At 40.7% G+C, this 6,994-nt stretch overlaps 1 non-coding gene across 1 annotated transcript; it reads left to right on the forward strand.

The window, feature by feature from the left end:
• The first annotated feature begins 5,669 nt into the window (after positions 1-5,669).
• Positions 5,670-5,777, forward strand: LOC112719266 (small nucleolar RNA R71). The gene has a single exon (XR_003161574.1). It is a non-coding gene; the product is annotated as a small nucleolar RNA R71 (small nucleolar RNA).
• The last annotated feature ends 1,217 nt before the right edge of the window (positions 5,778-6,994 follow it).

Here is a 6,994-nt window from a genome sequence, read left to right on the forward strand (position 1 = left end):
ATCTCACGGAATGGCTGGCTCGTTTGTCAGGCGAGCACTCGGTTGTCAGGCGATCAACCATGCATCGTGTACCAGGAATCCAAGAGATATCCACCCAATCGAAGGTAGAACGGAGGTAGTTGTCAGTCACACGTTCATAGGTGAGAATGATGATGAGTGTCACGGATCATCACATTCATCAAGTTGAAGAACAAGTGGTATCTTAGAACAAGAACAAGCGGAATTGAATAGAAGAACAATAGTAATTGCATTAATACTCGAGGTACAGCAGAGCTCCACACCTTAATCTATGGTGTGTAGAAACTCCACCGTTGAAAATACATAAGTACAAGGTCTAGGCATGGCCGAATGGCCAGCCTCCCAATGATCTAAGATAGCATAAAAATGAAGATAGCTACCCAGATATGATCTAAGAACTAGATGTCCAAAGATGAAAATACAATAGTAAAAGGTCCTACTTATAGAGAACTAGTAGCCTAGGGTGTACAGAGATGAGTAAATGACATAAAAATCTACTTTCGGGCCCACTTGGTGTGTGCTTGGGCTAAGCATTGAAGCATTTTCGTGTAGAGACTCTTCTTGGAGTTAAACGCCAGCTTTTATGCCAGTTTGGGCGTTTAACTCCCATTTTGGTGCCAGTTCCGGCGTTTAACGCTGGGATTTCTAAGGGTGACTTTGTACTCCGGTTTGGGCCATCAAATCTTGGGCAAAGTATGGACTATCATATATTGTTGGAAAGCCCAGGATATCTACTTTCCAACGCCGTTGAGAGCGCGCCAATTGGGCTTCTATAGCTCCAGAAAATCCACTTCGAGTGCAGGGAGATCAGAATCCAACAGCATCTGCAGTCCTTTTTAGTCTCTGAATCAGATTTTTGCTCAGGTCCCTCAATTTCAGCCAGAAAATACCTGAAATCACAGAAAAACACACAAACTCATAGTAAAGTCCAGAAAAGTGAATTTTAACTAAAAACTAATAAAAATATACTAAAAACTTAACTAGATCATACTAAAAACAATGCCAAAAAGCGTACAAATTATCCGCTCATCACAACACCAAACTTAAATTGTTGCTTGTCCTCAAGCAACTGAAAATCAAATAAGATAAAAAGAAGAGAATATGCAACGAATTCCAAAAACATCTATGAAGATCAGTATCAATTAGATGAGCGGGGCTTTTAGCTTTTTGCCTCTGAATAGTTTTGGCATCTCACTCTATCCTTTGAAATTCAGAATGGTTGGCTTCTTTAGGAACTTAGAATCCAGATAGTGTTATTGATTCTCCTAGTTGAGTATGATGATTCTTAAACATAGCTACTTTATTGAGTCTTGGCCGTGGCCCAAAGCACTCTGTCTTCCAGTATTACCACCAGATACATACATGCCACAGACACATAATTGGGTGAACCTTTTCAGATTGTGACTCAGCTTTGCTAGAGTCCCCAATTAGAGGTGTCCAGGGTTCTTAAGCACACTCTTTTTGCCTTGGATCATAACTTTATTTCTTTCTTTTTCTTTTTTTTTTTTCGTTTTCTTTTTCTCTCTTTTTTTTCGAAATTTTTCTTTTTTTTTTCATTGCTTTTTCTTGCTTCAAGAATCATTTTTATGATTTTTCAGATCCTCAGTAACATGTCTCCTTTTTCATCATTCTTTCAAGTGCCAACATTCATGAACCACAAATTCAAAAGACATATGCACTGTTTAAGCATACATTCAGAAGACAAAAGTAATGCCACCACATCAAAATAATTAAACTTGTTATAAAATTCAAAATTCATGCAATTCTTCTCTTTTTCAATTAAGAACATTTTTCATTTAAGAAAGGTGATGGATTCATAGGACATTCATAACTTTAAGGCATAGATACTAAGACACTAATGATCACAAGACACAAACATAGATAATCATAAGCACTAAATTTTCGAAAAACAGGAAAATAAAGAACAAGGAAGTTAAAGAACGGGTCCACCTTAGTGATGGCGGCTCTTTCTTCCTCTTGAAGATCCTATGGAGTGCTTGCTCTCCTCAATGTCTCTTCCTTGTCTTTGTTGCTCCTCTCTCATGATTCTTTGATCTTCTCTAATTTCATGGAGGATGATGGAGTGTTCTTGATGCTCCACCCTTAGTTGTCCCATGTTGGAACTCAATTCTCCTAGGGAGGTGTTTAGTTGCTCCCAATAGTTTTGTGGAGGAAGGTGCATCCCTTGAGGAGTCTCAGGGATCTCATGATGAGTGGGGTCTCTTGTGTGCTCCATCCTCTTCTTAGTGATGGGCTTGTCCTCATCAATAGGGATGTCTCCCTCTATGTCAACTCCAACTGAATAACAGAGGTGACAAATGAGATGAGGAAAGGCTAACCTTGCCAAGGTAGAGGACTTGTCCGCCACCTTATAAAGCTCTTGAGCTATAACCTCATGAACTTCTATTTCTTCTCCAATCATGATGCTATGAATCATGATAGCCCGGTCTATGGTAACTTCGGACCGGTTGCTAGTGGGGATGATTGAGCGTTGGATAAACTCCAACCATCCTCTAGCCACGGGTTTGAGGTCATGCCTTCTTAATTGAACCGGCTTCCCTCTTGAATCTCTCTTCCATTGGGCGCCCTCTTCACATATGACTGTGAGGACTTGGTCCAACCTTTGATCAAAGTTGACCCTTCTAGTGTAAGGGTGTTCATCTCCTTGCATCATGGGCAAATTGAATGCCAACCTTACACTTTCCGGACTAAAATCCAAGTATTTCCCCCGAACCATAGTAAGATAGTTCTTTGGATCTGGGTTCACACTTTGATCATGGTTCTTGGTGATCCATGCATTGGCATAGAACTTTTTGAACCATTAAGATTCCGACTTGTTGAATGTGGTTGGTAAGAACTTCCCAACCTCTTCTTCGGATCTCATGTCGGATCTCCGGATATTCACTCTTTTTGAGTGAAAAAGGGACCTCGGGGATCACCTTCTTCAAGGCCACAACTTCATAGAAGTGGTCTTGATGCACCCTTGAGATGAATCTTTCCATCTCCCATGACTCGGAGGTGGAAGCTTTTGCCTTCCCTTTCCTCTTTCTAGAGGTTTCTCCGGCCTTGGATGCCATAAATGGTTATGGAAAAACAAAAAGCAATGCTTTTACCACACCAAACTTAAAATGTTTGCTCGTCCTCGAGCAAAAGAAGAAAGAAGAGAGTAGAAGAAGAAGAAATGAGGGGAAAGGGAATGGCTTTTGTTTTCGGCCAAGAAGGGGAGAAGTGGTGTGTATGTTGTGTGAAAATGAAGGAGTGAAGGAGGGTATATATAGGAGAGGGGGAAGGGAGGGTTCGGTCATGTATGGGTGGGTTTGGGTAGGAAAGTGGTTTGAATTTGAATGGTGGGGTAGGTGGGGTTTTATGAAGGATGGATGTGAGTGGTGAAGAGAAAGATGGGATTTGATAGGTGAAGGATTTTTGCGGAAGAGGTGTTGAGGTGATTGGTGAATGGGTGAAGAAGAAGAGAGAGAGTGGTGGGGTAGGTGGGGATCCTGTGGGGTCCACAGATCCTGAGGTGTCAAGGAAAAGTCATCCCTGCACCAAATGGCAAGCAAAATCTCGTTTTGTGCCAATTCTGGCGTTAAACGCCGGGCTGGTGCCCATTTCTGGCGTTTAACGCCAGCTCCTTGCCCTTTTCTGGCGTTTAACGCCAGTCTGGTGCCCCTTTCTGGCGTTAAACGCCTAGAATGGTGCCAGACTGGGCGTTAAACGCCCAACAGCTAGCCTCACTAGCGTTTAAACGCCAGTGGGTTCTTCCTCCAGGGTGTGCTGTTTTTCCTTCTGTTTTTCATTCTGTTTTTGCTTTTTTCATTGATTTTGTGACTTCTTATGATCATCAACCTACAAAAAATATAAAATAACAAAAGAAAATAGTTAATTATAAAACATTGGGTTGCCTCCCAACAAGTGCTTCTTTAATGTCATTAGCTTGACAGAGGACTCTCATGGAGCCTCAGAAATGCTCAGAGCTATGTTGGGACCTCCCAACACCAAACTTAGAGTTTGAATGTGGGGGTTCAACACCAAACTTAGAGTTTGGTTGTGGCCTCCCAACACCAAACTTAGAGTTTGACTGTGGGGGCTCTGTTTGGCTCTGTTTTGAGAGAAGCTCTTCATGCTTCCTCTCCATGATGACAGAGGGATATCCTTGAGCCTTAAACATCAAGGATTCTTCACTCACTTGAATGATCAACTCTCCTCTATCAACATCAATCACAGCCCTTGCTGTGGCTAGGAAGGGTCTGCCAAGGATGATGGATTCATCCATGCACTTCCCAGTCTCTAGGACTATGAAATCAGTAGGGATGTAATGATCTTCAACTTTAACCAGAACATCCTCTACAAGTCCATGGGCTTGTTTTCTTGAATTGTCTGCCATCTCTAGTGAGATTTTTGCAGCTTGCACCTCAGAGATCCCTAACTTCTCCATTACAGAGAGAGGCATGAGGTTTACGCTTGACCCTAAGTCACACAAGGCCTTCTTGAGGGTCATGGTGCCTATGGTACAAGGTATTGAAAACTTCCCAGGATCCTGTCTCTTTTGAGGCAGTTTCTGCTTAGACAAGTCATCCAGTTCTTTGGTGAGCAAAGGGGGTTCATCCTCCCAAGTCTCATTTCCAAATAACGTGTCATTTAGCTTCATGATTGCTCCAAGGTATTTAGCAACTTGCTCTATCTTCAGTGACATACTCATCCTCTTCAGAGGAAGAATACTCATCAGAGCTCATGAATGGCATAAGTAAGTCCAATGAAATCTCTATGGTCCCATTTTGAACCTCAGGTTCCCATGGTTCCTCATTGGGGAACTCATTGGAGGTCAGTGGACGTCCATTGAGGTCTTCCCCAGTGGCGTTCACTGCTTCTTCTTCCTCCCAAAATTCGGCCATGTTGATGGCCTTGCCCTCTCCTTTTGGATTTTCTTCTGTATTGCTTGGGAGAGTACTAGGAGGAAGTTCAGTAATTTTCTTGCTCAGCTGACCCACTTGTGCCTCCAAATTTCTAATGGAGGATCTTGTTTCAGTCATGAAACTTTGAGTGGTTTTGATCAGATCAGAGACCATGGTTGCTAAGTCAGAGTTATTCTGCTTAGAACTCTCTGTCTGTTGCTGAGAAGATGATGGAAAAGGCTTGCTATTGCTAAACCTGTTTCTTCCACCATTATTATTGTTGAAACCTTGTTGGGGTTTCTGTTGATCCTTCCATGAAAAATTTGGATGATTTCTCCATGAAGGATTATAGGTGTTTCCATAGGATTCTCCCATGTAGTTCACCTCTTCCATTGAAGGGTTCTCAGGATCATAAGCTTCTTCCTCAGATGAAGCTTCCTTAGTACTGCTTGGTGCATTTTGCATTCCAGACAGACTTTGAGAAATCATATTGACTTGTTGAGTCAATATTTTGTTCTGAGCCAATATGGCATTCAGAGTGTCAATCTCAAGAACTCCTTTCTTCTGAATAGTCCCATTGTTCACAGGATTCCTTTCAGAAGTGTACATGAATTGGTTGTTTGCAACCATTTCAATCAGCTCTTGAGCTTCTGTAGGCGTCTTCTTCAGATGAAGAGAGCCTCCAACAGAGCTATCCAAAGACATCTTGGATAGTTCAAAGAGACCATCATAGAAAATACCTATGATGCTCCATTCAGAAAGCATATCAGAAGGACACTTTCTGATTAATTGTTTGTATCTTTCCCAAGCTTCATAGAGGGATTCTCCTTCCTTCTGTCTGAAGGTTTGGACTTCCACTCTAAGCTTACTCAATTTTTGAGGTGGAAAGAACTTTGCCAAGAAGGCATTGACTAGCTTTTCCCAAGAGTCCAGGCTTTCTTTAGGTTGTGAGTCCAACCATGTCCTAGCTCTGTCTCTTACAGCAAAAGGGAATAGCATAAGTCTGTAGACCTCAGGGTCAACCCCATTAGTCTTGACAGTGTCACAGATTTGCAAGAACTCAGCCAAAAACTGATGAGGATCTTCCAGTGGAAGTCCATGGAACTCGCAATTCTGTTGCATTAGAGAAACTAATTGAGGCTTAAGCTCAAAGTTGTTTGCTCTAATGGCAGGGATAGAGATGCTTCTCCCATAGAAATCGGGAGTAGGTGCAGTGAAGTCACCCAGCACCTTCCTTGCATTGTTGGCATTGTTGTTGTTTTCGGCTGCCATGTGTTCTTCTTCTTTGAAGAATTCAGTTAGGTCCTCTACAGAGAGTTGTGCCTTGGCTTCTCTTAGCTTTCGCTTCAAGGTCCTTTCGGGTTCAGGATCAGCCTCAACAAGAATGCTTTTGTCCTTGCTCCTGCTCATAAGAAAGAGAAGAGGACAAGAAAATATGGAATCCTCTATGTCACAGTATAGAGATTCCTTGAGGTGTCAGAGGAAAAGAAAATGGAAGGCAGAAGTAGAAAATTCGAACTTATTAAGAAAGATGGAGTTCGAATTTTGCATTAAGGAATAGTGTTAGTCCATAAATAGAAGGATGTGAGAAGAAGGGAAGCAATTTTCGAAAATTAAGTAAAATATTTTGAAAATATTTTGAAAAACCTTAATTGATTTTCGAAAATCAAGGGTGGAAAAGAAATCAAGTGATTTTTGAAAAAGATTTTGAAATTAGAAATTAAAAAGATATGATTGAAAATTATTTTGAAAAAGATGTGGTTAAGAAGATATGATTGGTTTTAAAAAGATGTGATTGAGAAGATATGATTTGAAAAACATTTTAAAAAGATGTGATTTTAAAAATTAATAACTTGCCTAACAAGAAAAGATATGATTCAAACATTAAACCTTTCTCAACAGAAAAGGCAACATGCTTGAAATGTTGAATCAAATCATTAATTGATAGCAAGTATCTTTGAAAAAGGAAAGAAATTGATTTTGAAAAAGATTTGATTGAAAAGATATGATTTGAAAAAGATTTGATTTTGAAAAACTTTGAAAACCTGAAAAAAAATTGCATTGAAAAACAGAATCTTCCCTCT

Source organism: Arachis hypogaea, chromosome 10 (genome assembly GCF_003086295.3).
Source record: "Arachis hypogaea cultivar Tifrunner chromosome 10, arahy.Tifrunner.gnm2.J5K5, whole genome shotgun sequence".
NCBI lineage: Eukaryota > Viridiplantae > Streptophyta > Magnoliopsida > Fabales > Fabaceae > Arachis > Arachis hypogaea.